Source organism: Pimephales promelas, chromosome 8, assembly GCF_988280905.1.
Source record: "Pimephales promelas chromosome 8, fPimPro1.hap1.1, whole genome shotgun sequence".
Classification (NCBI taxonomy): domain Eukaryota; kingdom Metazoa; phylum Chordata; class Actinopteri; order Cypriniformes; family Leuciscidae; genus Pimephales; species Pimephales promelas.
In genome coordinates this window covers 27,939,766-27,954,692 of record NC_142776.1, presented here as the reverse complement: position 1 = coordinate 27,954,692, position 14,927 = coordinate 27,939,766, and the positions used below count along the sequence as shown (strand labels likewise).

Here is a 14,927-nt window from a genome sequence, read left to right as displayed (position 1 = left end):
TTTGTGAACTTTCTTCATGAGGCACTAGGTAACAAAAACAAAAACACGTACCTACATTTTCACAATAAATTGTGATGATACACGTCAACACGTGATATATTTAGGACCATGTGATCATAAATGACAAAATTACTTCTTCAAAGTGAACATCGAACCCTTAGCAAACAGTCTTGTCAAAAGAAAAAAAAAATACTTGAGAAAGCATTAAGCTGCTCACTTTTGAGTGACCCTTCAAGACGTGTCCCCTTCTCGTAGCGTCCCTAAAGGACGTTCAGAATTCACCCTAGATTTTGGAACAGAGCTCATGCACTCTGTTTTTCCTGAAGGGTCAAAACAAAAGTGTCAAGGTCAGAAACAGAAATCTAAAGGCTGTGGCCTTCAGCAAATAGATTTTCTGTTGTCTGAGTAATATTTATAGAAGTGTCAAAGTAAGATTGAAAACAAGCTGCCTTCGGCTTCCATCTTTCATGTCTGTCTGCCACGAAGATGCTGCATGGCCGTCTCCGCGAGGCAGTCTGGTGTGTGCTGCACGGGCTACGGATTTACATTACCATTGCCATGTAGTCTCAATAGTCAACTCGACATCAGCTCGTAGAGGTATACTATACGACTTCAGCGATTCACAGTATAGAAATTCAATCAAACTAAAGCACTGGCATGATAGGCCTTATTTGGGCCGCCTCTGAAACTCAATGAATTTTAAAAAGGGCTGAAATCACAAAATTGGTGGATCTTATTTGTCCCCAGGGTCAAATTTGAACCTCTGAAATCCAGTAGGAAGCGTGGATGTGTGTACTTTGAGATTCTGCTATTAGGTACTCATGGGTAAAATGAAGACCTGACATGCTGTCCACCGCAATGTGCACAACCTGTTGATGTAATAAGAAGTAATTCACTTAGAAACATATGTTAGAGCGGGCTATGGTCCCTGGGGCTGCCTTCAGACTGTGCCAGCTGAGCAGAGGCTGTGCAAGAGAGCGTGTAAGCTGAGTTCATTAGCTAACGAGATGAGGGGGGACGACATGACAGGGACACCTTCTTTATGATTATCAATGTCTGTGATTCTCTCTCTCTCTCTGTCTTCCATTTATTCCAGCTCTATTCTTCTTCCTGCATCTTATTCTCCTCCTTTCTTCTTTTATGCCCTTCTGTAAGGCTTTTGTTTTAATGAATCCCCTAAATGACACTGATGGATACAATTCTTTCTCACAATAAATTATACCCTACATTACCAAAAGTAATACTAATGCGCAATTAGTAAATGCTTCAAAGTTCTTACCCCAGTCAATGAAAATGCAAATTCTGTCATCATTTACTCACCTCCATATCATTTGAACCCGTACGGCTTTCTTGTTTCTTTTGAAACTTAAAATCTTCAAAGTCAATGTGACTTAAATTCAATGTACAAAAATATTAATCAAAAAAGTGTGTTTTGCAGAAAAAAATCATATAGGCTTGAACAGCAATAGGGCATGTAAATGAAGACAGAATTTTCATTTTGGGATGAAAAGCAATAAACTTAAGTAGCAATACAATATTGGGTTATATATACGGTCGGACACCATTAAGATATTTTGGGGTCTATAAGATTTTTCTTATATGCAAATACATTAACATTGTTAGAAAATATTGCTGCTCTTTCGAACTTTATATTCATCAAATAATCGTGGGGGAAAAAGTGTTATGGTTACCACAAAAATATTCATCAGCAAAAGTTTCAAATATTTCAAAACGTGTTTCAACACTGATTAAAAAAAAAAGAATAATAATAAAAATTTTAATGCAAATCAGCATATTGGAATGATTTCTGAAGGATCATGTGACACTGAAGACTGAAGTAATGACGCTGAAAATTCAGCTCTAGCATCACACGAATGAATTACATTTTAAAACATTAAAAAAGCAAACTTTTATATTAAATTTTAATAATATTATACTATTATACATTTTTGATCAAATAATTATGGAAGCTTGTTTCTGCCACAGAATGAAAAACAAAAAAGGTAAAGGTGACTTTTTATCTCACAATTCTGACTTTTTTTCTCACAATTGCAAGTTTACATCTTGCAATTCTGACTTTATTTCTCCGAATTGCGTGATATAAAGTCGCTATTGCATGTTATAATGTCAGAATTGCGAGATATAAAGTGAGAATTGCGTGATATAAAGTCGCAATTGCGTGTTATAAAATCAAAATTGCGAGATATAGAGTCAGAATTGCAAGATAGTCGTAATTATGTGTTATAAAGTCAGAAATGCATGATATAAAGTCGAAATTGCGTGTTGTAAAGTCAAAATTGTGAGATATAAAATATTCTGAGGGTGGGTCGATTCTTAGAATTGGTCTGATAACTCGCAATTGCAAGTTTATATCTCACAATTCTGAGAAAAAATGTCAGAATTTCGACATATAAACTAGCAATTATTTGTTATAAAGTCAGAATTGTGAGATGTAAACTTGCAATTGTGAGAAAAAAAGTCAGAATCGCTCTTCTGTCATTTTTTCTCAGAATTGCGACTTTATATCACGCAATTCTGAATTTATCTTGCAATTCTGACTTCATATCTCACAAATGTGAAATAAAAAGTCACAATTATCATATTTTATTTTTTTATTCAGTGGCGGGAACAAGCTTCCATAAGTAATTGACACCTTGGTAAGTGACTTCCTTTAAAAAAGTCATATATAAATCATTTAAAATATATATATATATATATATTCAACTATTTGTTATACAAGCAAAATTGTGCCAAATAGCTTGTTTAACTATATTTGCCAATTTGTCAACAAGTAGCTGGTAGCTTCACTCTATTTTCTGCACAGTTTTCCCAACAATATACAAATGCAATGGTTCTCTGGAGATGATGCAGAGGATACTCATCTCTCAAATACCTGTGTGTAGGGCCATTTGTGCTGGTAATGTTTTCCTAAATATTTTCCATACAATATAATCTTCACAGAGACACTCCCATCACAAATTACGCAAACGATAATGTTTAGTTATGAATGATTATACATAATCATGTACTGTCTGTATCACACACAGTCCATTAGTCAAACGTAATCCATACAAGCTAGAAGTGCACTAAAAACCAGTGTCGCTTTCAATGTTTAATAATGGAATAAACAGATGCAGTCGTGTTAGCTGAGCGATTCGATACTTGTGATATCTAGGGAACTGTGCAGCAGTGGTCACACAAAACATAAGGCATCAATCATTCATTACCAGGCAAAATTGTATAGTAGTAGATTCAAGCTGCAAGAAGAAAACAGCTAAAAATAAAGGCATCTTAAGATGCTGCTCGCAACATCACAGGGTATGACTCCACAGTAAATCATTGTTGTTGTTCTCCACTGAGAGGGATTCCCTCATGATAAAGTGACACCACATTCTGACATATACACTACTTCCCCTGTCCCACAGATACAAATAACAGATGAAACGCAAGAGAAACAAACAGAGAGACAATATTTCAAATCTGAAACTGACAATCTATTTATGTAGGGGCTGCTATCAAACACATGGGCACTCGCAAAAAAAATAAGACATAGATTTACCCCTGCTAGATTCAGATTACAGTTACAAGGCTGGATAATGTATTTTTATTTTATTATAAAATAATTACATTTATTATAAATAATAATACTAATAACTAATAATAATTAGGGCTGTGAAACGATTAATCGCGATTAATCACATCCAAAATAAAAGTTTGTGTTTACATAATATATAGTGTGTATAATTATTTTGTATATATAAACACAACACACATGCATGTATATATTTATGACATATTTGCGTGTATATAATTTATATATATTTATAGAAAATTAATATTACATAAATATAAATATTTGATATAACACATTTTCCTTAAACATATATATGCATATGTGTGTATTTATATATACAAAATAATTATACCCACCACACACACATATATTATGTAAACACAAAACTATAATTATATATATTTATAATATAATACTAATATTATTATTATACAATCTGGAGTGACTTATGACATAGAAACTACACTCTTCGCCATATTTACACCCTACATAGTATTTAAATTATGAATGTTTGTGAAGAGTATGATCAATCATAGAAAATGAAAGAAAAATCCTGTCAATGAATGAGACCCTCTGGGAGGCTGAGGTGATAGTGTCATCAGCTGGGTGAGGAGTGTGTGCTCTCACACAAAGACAAGCTTTCAGCATGCCAGTCAGAGAGCATTTATGTCAACCAACCACCACCATGTCTGCTGGGAATACCAGAATAACAGCAATAAGAGAGACTCCTCTGTGCAGTGTCAGCATGAAAACTTCACTGAACCATAGTGTGGGTATTTAATTCGCTAGATTAAAAGATTGCTGTGTGTACTGTATAAACACACAAAAATGTGTAGCATTTAAAGATTAAGTATTTTTTTTCTATATTAAATCACTTTCTCTTATCCTAGCTTAATGTTCATTTCAGATTGATACTTTGATTAGAGAATGAATGACTCTTATGAACTGATTCTTGTTATAGGGAATCAAAAGCTTACAGTGCAGCCAATGTAGTCTGATTCATGAATGACTATATTGAGTTTACAAGTTTACAAAATCAGTGTAGTTACTTATACCAATGTGGAGTTAAATTGGTAAGATGATAATAAGATCATCTTACCAATAATAAGATGAAAAACACATTGTGTTTTTCATCTTATTATTATTTGTTTTTTTTTTCTTAAAGAATTAGTTCACCCCAAAAAGGAAAATTCTGTCTCCATTTACTCAACCTTATGCCAAACTCGTACGACGTACTTTCTTCTGTGGAACACAAAGACATTTTTAAAATCAAAGGGGTCTAAGCAACATTGGACCCCATTGACTTTCACTGACACCACCGAGACATTTTTTTTATAATATCTTCTTTTGTGTTCCAAAGAACAAGGATTTGAAAGTAAAATGACGGTGAGTAAATTGACAGAATTTCAATTTTCATCTTTTTGATGAAATCTGAGACTTTTTTGTCCCTTCATTTACACAACTGCTACTTTGACACTTCAAAAAGTTCACAAAGAGATTGTAAAAAATAATCCATATGAATTCAGCGGTTCAGTCCAAATTTTCTGACGAGACACTTTATGTGACGAACAGATTGAATTTAGGCTTTTTATTCACATATAAACATTGATCATCGAACAAAAACAAAAGCTCAACCGAACACACCAGTATGTATGAACCTCATTGTTTCTCGCACATCAAGCGAACCTGAACTTCTGTTTACTAGATCTTGTGTGTGTTCTGATGAATGTTTATATGTGCCTTAACAAAAGCCTAAACTCAATCTGTTCAGCGTATAAATCAATTGAGTCTCTTAAGAAATTTTGGATTAAACCCCAAATTCATATGGATTATTTTTACGATCTCTTTATGAACTTTCTAAAGCGTCAAAGTGTCAGTTGCGTAGATGTCGAAGGAGGAAGAGAAAAAGATGATCTTCATGTGTGTTCCAAAGATGAACGCAAAACTTACGGCTTTGGAATGACATGACGGACATAATTTTTATTTTTGGGTGAACTATCCCTTTAAGAAAAATTCCTAATGGCTTTAAACTACTTTTGCTCCAGAAGCGTTGGACTCTTGCATCCTCTGCTCAGAAATGACATCTGGCAGCCCAAGGTTCAGATCAGTCATAGAGCCAGTTTTCTTTCATATGATATTGATTTTCCTCCTGACATCAACGTGCTTCCTCCCATGCAAACAACAGCATTGAAGAAAACGCGCACAGGTATAAGAAAACTTCCTGGTAACAGCGGATGAATTCCCGAGAGAGGAGAGAGGCACTCATCCCCAGAGCTCTGCAACTCAACAGGCTGTAGTTAACATGGTGTTCAAAGAGGCTGATGTCACAGCGTGATCTTGCTGCTTGCCCTCTCCATTGCCTGCTAGTGCTCGGCAGGGATAAGCCCAGGAGCTTTGCAGTGCATTCTGTGTGTCAATGAGACTTTCAACAGGAGCTCCAAAGTATGCAACAGGACATTTTGGAGTGATTTAAACAGTGGAATGTCCTCTTAACTCCATCGATAATTGAAGCGAAGAATCCCTGGATGTCACCTTGCGGTCCACGCAAACTGTTTTTAGAGGGCACTTAGACCGCTCCATTTGCCTTCAGGTCATATGACACATACCAGTCACTGGAAGGAAATGGTTCCCGGAGCACACCTATTTATCCTAAAGGTGGAGATAATAGGCACTTAGTGAAGTTCAGAGTTAACACTTCTATACACTGATATTACGCCTGATTGAACAATTACAGGCCACAAAGCTGACTATCAGGCTAAAAATAAAGGGGGCGAGAGCAAACAAAAGACTAAATATATTAATAATTCCAGTCTCCTTGACGACGCTCCCTCTCTGCAGAACGCCCACACAGGCTTGCTGAGGTCTGGGCCGATACCTTGTGCATTTCTGAGGCTTTCCGGAGCATTCTTCACTTTCTGTGTCTTTCCTTCACTCACTTTCACCTTGAAAGCTCTTTGACCAAACTCAGCCATCAGGTTACAGCTGCATTAAATTAAAGGAAAACCACCGGCACTCATCATAATGGACCATCGTAGTGTTTCTGAAATCTTTTTATTTTGAAATATGCCACACAGACCAACTTATTCATCTGACTGTTTTCTACACAAAGCTTGACCAGAGAGCAGCAAGTATGAAAGAGCTTTTTGTAGATAGAATTACATTTTCAGGCAATAAGCTTAAAAAAAAAAATGTAATTTCATAAAGCCACCCCCACCTCCCTCTTCACCTGGGTAAGTACCACAAACATCTTCAAATCCATCCTAAAGATGATATTGGTTTCCAGGGCAACCACTTATACTTGCCACACACATTGTGCCAGAGCGATCATCTGCTGTGTATCCATGCAGCACTATCACACTGAATATGTTTCATTCGTGTTTGTGCACGGATGAGAATGTCAGTCCTGTGCGTCAGTAGCACTCATGAAATGTTCCCTGACTTCAGATGTTGTCAAGAAAGGCAAAAATTACCCCTCAAAGTATAAGGAGAAAGAAAGAGATTCAAGATATTCTTTTAAATGCATCCATAAGCAATTTGAGGGGTCTTTCCAAGATGAATCTCATGTCTAGGTCCTGTAAAATTATAAACAAGATACATGTTCCATAATAAATAAAGTTTTGAAATTTGCATTTGGACATTATTTTCATGGACATTAAACACATTTCCCCCCAGATTACTGTAGTGATAACAGATATATCGTTTCTATTCAAATTTGTTTGTTTTTTGATCATTTGTCCTGGCAGGGTTCTTTCAATTTCTTTAAAATAATAATAATAAAATAATACATTAACATTTTATTTTACAGTGTCATTGTTACATGTTACATAGCTACTCTAGTAATAACTACAAACTATGCATATTTACATGCAACTAACCTAAACTGAACCTTATAGTACAGCAGTTTTTAATAAGTGAGGCGAAGGAAAAATGATGTCCTACCCACGGGCATAATTTCCTATGCAAGCAGCCCCCCACTTTTCAAAATCCTGTTTGTGCCCTTCTGCTGAACACAAAGCAAGATATTTTGAAGAACTATTGGAAGTTTGTTCAGTTGTGTTCAGCAGAAGAAAGAAACTCATACAGGTTTGTACAACTTCAGGGTGAGTAAATGACAGAATTTTCATTTTTGGGTTGAATATCCCTTTAAAGTGACAGCAGCTACTTATTCTCTTTGTCAGTAAAGTTAACCAAAGAACAAAGACAACAGAGAAAATTACTCACTGCTCTTGACCAAAGAAAGCTTGTAGCTTTAATAAGGATTAATCTATATTTCATTTATAATTTATGCAGTGCGGATTATTCAATTTATGTATATTCCATACCTGTTAGAAAGGAGACGTACAGGTAAATATGACATTTATTATGGGTTTAAGTAAGGATTGTTTTAAGTTAACTTAAAATGAAAGTTGTTTTTAATAAATGTTTAAAATTTGGGGGAAAAATCATTATCATGGAGACATCAGTAGCTATATTAAAGGTGAACTTGGCGACTATTTCAACTTAAAGGAGTAGTTCACTTTAAAAAAAAAAAAAAACTTTTGCTGATAATGTACTCACCCCCATGTCATCCAAGATATCCATGTCATTCTTTCTTCAGTCGAAAAGAAATTAAGGTTTTTGATGTAAACATTCCAGGATTTTTCTCCATGTAATGGACTTCAATGGGAACCAAACGGTTCAAGGTCCAAAAGACACTTTCAGTGCAAACTGCAAACTGTTCAAAGGGCTTTAAACAATTTCAGACAATGAATAAGGGTCTTATCAAGCGAAATGATTACTCATTTAAAAAAAAATAATAACAAAGTTTAAGTTTTATAAGCTCAAATGGTCACCTCACCTTGCTCTGTTCTGTGATGGGCGTTCGTAACTCTCCTATTCGAACTCATTCATCAAAATGAACAAATCTTTTCCCAAGTCAACTCTTTAATTTCGTTTGTTGAATGAAACCAAATGACACGAAAAAAGTTTGTTCAAATTTGTTCATTTGATAAACGAGTTCGAACAGGAGAGTTACGAACAGAACAGAGCAAGGCGACCATTTGAGTTAAATGAGCGATCGTTTCGCTTGATAAGACCCTTATTCATCGTCTGGAATTGTTTAAAGCCCTTTGAACAGTTTGCAGTTTGCACTGAAAGTGTCTTTTGGACCTTGAACTGTTTGGTTCCCATTGAAGTTCATTATATGGAGAAAAATCCTGGAATGTTTTCATCAAAAACCTTAATTTCTTTTCGACTGAAGAAAGAATGACATGGATATCTTGGATGACATGGGGGTGAGTAAATTATCAGCAAAAAATGTTTTTAAAGTGAACTACTCCTTTAATAAAATCGTTTAGAAATCATTTGAATGGTTTAATAACCTGTTCTCGAGAGCATGGTGACTTTCCCCGCTCCCCCCAGCGGCCCCAGGCGGAAAACCAACCTTGCAACATGGGGACTAATGTCCCGGTAAGTTGGAAACAGAAGTCTCGTGAGAATCGAGAATGAGTGAGAAACACAAACTGCTTTATTCTACATAATTTTATGATACTGTGGATGATGTATTACCCAGCGATAGAAAGCGGGAGGAAGGTGCCACAAGAGAGGTTTTATAACAGTGTAGTGAAAAATCTTCCAAAAATTATAAAATCCTATATATATATATATATATATATATATATATATATATATATATATATATATACCACACACTATATATACACACACACACACACACACACACATACAAATATATATATAACAATATATCATTTTATTTCTGTGTGAGATGTGACTGGGGCTTACTCTTGACAGGTTTTGTGAGCTTCACCCCCTGATTGAACACAAAACAGCAGCAGTATATTGATTATGTCTGAATGGTTTTGATTTCTGAGAAATATTCTGCTTGCTAACAGCACATTTTGACAGGGTAATTTAATGCCGCCTATGCTGGGCCCTCCTCGAGAGGCTGTGTAAGCAGCACGGTCCGTTAGATGCAAATTGTATTTAATTCATTTTTATGGAAGAGTGTAATATTTGCAACACTTTTTTTCCCTTTCCCAAGCAATCTTGCTGGCAGACAGCTTTGAATGGGATATTTCATGCCATAATTCTTGCACTGCGACTCAACTCTGTGAGTGAAAATATGTCTTTGCGTTTGTAATGACGTTACCACTACCCTGATTTTAGAAGTGAAGACACACACACACACAGAGAGAGAGAGAACTAGTACAGTAAAATGTAATGTACATAAAGCAAATCTTTTTTTTTACTCAAGGCACTGACTTTAGCCCACTGACAGGAGAGCATGAGAGCTTTTAGTCTTTAACAGCTCTGCCACTTCCGATCTGAAGACAGAATACAGCTGCATGCACTGACATAAAGAGCACAACACTGAAATGTAGACCTTAATAGACAGCGCATGGATCACATTTCAAGCTGAAGCTGTGTCTGCATTTTATGCAATACATTTAAGTTTCAGAATGTTTTACAGATTTTGTCCAAAATAGCAACTGTAGAACCATAAAGGTAAAAGGAAGAACAATCCAGGTTCAGTGCAAGTTAAGCTATAAAATAATTGTCCAAAACAAATAAAGATTGTGTTGTGTTTTCAATGGAATGGATTCCATTGAAGGTCAATGGGACCAGATAATGCACCAGAATAAACTTGACAATTTTCAGCCACATCACCCTGTAGCCCAAGATTGGTTGCCCACTGAAGCTAAGCAGGGTTGAGCCTGGTTAGTACCTGGATGGGAGACCTCCTGGGAAAACTAGATTGCTGCTGGAAGAGGTGTTAGTGAGGGCAGCAGGGTGCACTCACCCTGTGGTCTGTGTTGGTCTTAACGCCCCAGTATTGTGACGGGGAGACTATACTGTTAAAGAGCACCGTTCTGCGGATGAGACGTTAAACCGAGGTTCTGACTCTCTGTTGTCATTAAAGTTAGGGATGGGCAACGATTAATCGCGATTAATCGCATCCAAAATAAAAGTTTGTGTTTACATGATATACTGTATGTGTGTGTGGTGTGTATAATTATTTTGTACATATAAATACTAACACATGCATGTATATATTTAAGAAAAATGTGTTCTTAATATATCAAATATTTATATTTATACATAATAATAATTATGTATAAATATATATAAAGTATGTACATGCAAATATTTATATACATGCATGTATGTGTATTTATATATACAAAATAATTATACACACCACACACACATATATTACGTAAACACAAACTTTTATTTTGGATGCGATTAATCGCGATTAATCGTTGCCCATCCCTAGGACATATCATGCTAAATCCACTTTTTTAGCCCTTAAATGCATTTTGTTGTATATTTGGAGTGTTTATAAGTACAGAAAAGTTTAAATTATTCTTTCAGGTGCTTCGATTACATCTTTATATTCTGTTTTGGTCATATTTTTCAACCTGTTCCAATTTTTCTGTTATCTATGACGTATTTTGAATGAGAAAAAATGCGACAAACAAAAGTGAAAATAAGAAATGGCTAGAGTTGCCAAGTTCGCCTTTTAACAAAAATGTCTCAGAGCTTTAATTGTACTGAACAAGAAGCATTGGTGTAACTTTCAAGAACAAACATCAGGGTATGGTATGATTACAACCTGTCACAGTAAAGAGTGATTCTTTTAGAGCTTGAGCAAAAAAAAAAAAAAACATATTCAGAGGAAACCACGAGAAAGCAGCAAAAAAAATAAAATAAATAAAAAGCCTCTTGGGTAAAAATCTGGAGTGCATCTCAGTGTAGCTGCGCTGTCTCAGTCTATGCGTTTCAATGCTGTGGGGAAACCACAAATTCTTCTGTAATGTCTACCCTTGTCACTACTGAACCTCTGGGACTTATACTTTTGTCATACAATGTGACGGCAAGACATTCGAAACACATCCACTCCATTGACTTCGTTCTTCTTGGTTTCATTAACACACGTACTAACTAAAATCTTGATGTGCTTCATGTCTGTCTCTGGCATGTCAGTCTAGCTAATGAGGTACCACAATTAAACGTTCAACACACACATATGCGCACACACCGCCTGCCCACCTGACACTCTGCAAGTGCGAGCCTCATTGCCATGGCAGCTGGCTATTTATACACTATGCCACACAATCAGGCCTTGTCACAGTCAACAGGGGCGTAAGAAAAGCCGTGGATATGTCAGTCAATCAGGGCACATTTTCCTGTGACTCATTGACTAATGGCAAGAGTTAACAGGTTGGACTAAACATGGCTGGATGAGGCAGTTGTTCAATTGTGTCACTATATTACCTCCAACAATCTATCGCACACACATCACATACAGTTACACCTGCCGTTTAACAGTCGAAGTGTCAACAGTTGAGCAACATTTACTTTGGTGAAATAGACATGACTCCTGACTCCACTGAGGGGGTCAAGATTTGGTTAGTGTGGCCCTGTTAGCCCTTACTTGTAGGCTACACACAGTTCTGGAAACAGCTCATGGTTGACCATTAAAGGTTTATCTTCTGCCATGTAGTTTTAGTATATAAACAACCAGTTTGATGTCATTATTTTAATGTCTTTTGAAAGAAGTCTCTTATGCTCACCAAGGCCGCACATGATCTTTCAGAAATCATATTCCAGTATGCTGATTTGGCGCTTAAGCAACATTTTAAATTATTATCAATGTTATGCTGCTCAATATTTTTGTGAAACCTTGACACATTTGTTCAGAATCCTTTGAATGAAAGAAAGAAAATGGAACAGCATTTATTTTACTTAAAGTTGCAGTCTGGCGTTTTTCCTCTTTGCCGCCATCTCTGTTCGAAATCTGCAATTGCAGTCATTCGCAGAATTATCAACTTTACGCGAGTTGTACTTCAAAACCCTTCGACACGGCACAGCGCTTATTTTATATGACCAATATAATAATTTTCACCGGAAAATGTCATCTTAACTAGTAAGAAACATCCACTTTTGTTCTGGTTCTGACATTACAATAAATCGCGCTGATTAAATCAAAGAATCGCTTATAAGTTATCATATGCAAATTATACTTTGTTCTCAAATTGCGTGACTACATGTAATGTTCTTCCGATATTTATCCTTGTTTTTGCATGGGTCCGGTTTCAGTCTCTTTTTTTCTGTAGCCACTCCGAAGTCCGAAAGAAGTCTTTTGCATTTTACAGCATGTGAATCTGTTGTCACTAGTGATTGTCGTTTGAACCTTTCTGGATCCGCCATTAAATTGATAAGTTTAATTATATCAAGTGCTGTGAGAAAAATCTATAAATCTCCACCTCTAACATCTTCACACGCAACATAGCCTACTAGCCGAGACTCCTTCTTTATGTGTACAGATGTGACGTATGACGCAAAAACATACTCGAATCTCCAACTGAAATTCATCAGTACCACTGGAATTAAAAACATTATTACAACTTTACCGCTTTGAATCGAGCTAAGGCAAGCAGAGAGTTTTGAACACTGGCTGGTTATGTATTTTCTCAAATATGTAATTTTTAACCCAAAAAAGCTACGGACTGTTAGCTTTAATATTATAATGATTTTTTGGCATTAAAGAAAAATCGACAAGTTTGACCAAATATACTCATGCTACTTGTGACTGGTTTTGTGATCCAGTGTCACAAATGACGTCTACTGTCATGTAATGTACTGTATGTTCATTGCATCACTGCTTATAATATCGTAGAAAACTTCTGCGGTGTATCTAGCCCTAACCAAAAAAATATTTTACAATTATATACTTTGTTATCTTTAGTCCAGGCACAGACACAAACACAACCCATCAAATCCGCAACGAGCAACTATTCCATTTTCAAACACCTTTAAACACTTGAAAAAGCCCTGCCTTGATGCAAAAGGGGCTATTCAAGCTGGGATGTTGAAGAACAATACCTTTTAAAGGCAGACTTGGGGTCGAAGAAATTCTAAATTGAAATTCCTAAAGCCTTTGGTGTTGTCAACCACACTTACAAGTGAATTGAACACACCAGGACACTTACAGGAGAATCTGTATTGAATACACCAGGGGCCTGTTTTTCGAAATTAAACAAACACAAAAAGAAAGCGGTGTCATGTGACATATTGACAGAGTAAGGTCCTGTTAAATATGAATGTGTGTGCTTGACTATAAATGTCAGAATAACAGAACATACTTTGTAGCTTAGTACATAGTAAAATTACAACAACAACTGGGAAATAAAGTAATTCACTCATATATATTGTAAAAAGCAGTAAATCTAAGCAATATGGCGTATTTTTGTCCGGATGTGTCAAGTTTTGTGAGCTATGTTAGATAAAGTTAAAGATTGTAGTTGTAAAAAATTGTTAAAGAGGACCTATTATTTGGGGTTTGAAAATGTAAAAAATAATGTTAAAATAGTATAGCAATAGGTAAAAAAATAATTGGTCCACTTTAATGCTGGGTAGATACTGCACGATTTTATCTCGCCAACAATTTTGCTCTCGCCAACAATTTTGCGGAAAACGTAGATAAATGGCAAATCGGTGCTCATTCATGTGAGTAACAATTGCGTAGTGTCTATTATCAAAAACGCGATCTGAGTGAAGCGCTGATTTGTTGCCGATGCCCGTGAGATATTTAGCACGCACCAATCACAACATGCTAAATATCTGGACCTGTCACCGACTGTCCTGCAGTGTGAAATGTGTTTTGACTGGAATTTTATCTTTGCAGACCAACAGCCAAAGAGAGAATAAGAAAATTCAGGCGGAGCAGTCTTACAATCATGGCTTGTGCAAGCTCTTTTTTTTTCTGTCGCAAATCAGCACACAAATTGACAAATTGACATAGTTTGTAGACCAGACAGAATTTGTTGGGGATTCCTTTCTATTGAAATGTTTTGTAATGTATGACCCCCCTGTCGCTGATCTGTCATGCAGTGTGCACACAACAACAATGGGACCCCAGACTGCCATGTGCGAAAAGAACAGCGATCCAACGATTTTGAAAATTGTGTATATGATACATATGCAAAATCCTTCTCAAATCACACATTTCAGCACCGCGGACAGTAACAGTAACATTCCAGTATGCATCTATAATCCATTTTCCTTCTTGCAAACAGTAGTTTGAGTTAGTAGTCATTCAACTTTGATGCACATATGAATGAATACTAAGTCACTTTTTTTTCTTTCTTACACTATCAAACACACTCTCAATCATATCACTTCAAAGATAATCTCAAGAGAGATTAAGTATTACATACGGTGTGCATAAGCAGTCATGAATACACAGGCGGAGTGTGTGCGGATATGCCTCTATGGGTAATGTTTCATATTGCTCTCTATTCCTGTCATTCCCTGGATGCTTAACTGTCTCACAGAATAATAATCA

The 14,927-nt window shown here is 36.0% G+C and overlaps 1 protein-coding gene across 7 annotated transcripts in view; it reads right to left on the bottom strand.

Annotated features, from left to right (window-relative positions):
* Positions 1-14,927, bottom strand: part of gabrb3 (gamma-aminobutyric acid type A receptor subunit beta3) — a 184,381-nt gene that overhangs the window by 25,223 nt on the left and 144,231 nt on the right. Inside the window, exon 1 of one of the 7 annotated variants that reach the window (XM_039689719.2) lies at positions 218-687. The exons of the other annotated variants lie outside the window; for them this stretch is intronic. The gene's annotated coding sequence lies outside the window, so the exon portion shown is untranslated. Of the gene's footprint in view, positions 1-217; positions 688-14,927 lie in introns of those variants that run through there. 7 annotated transcript variants of the gene reach the window in all.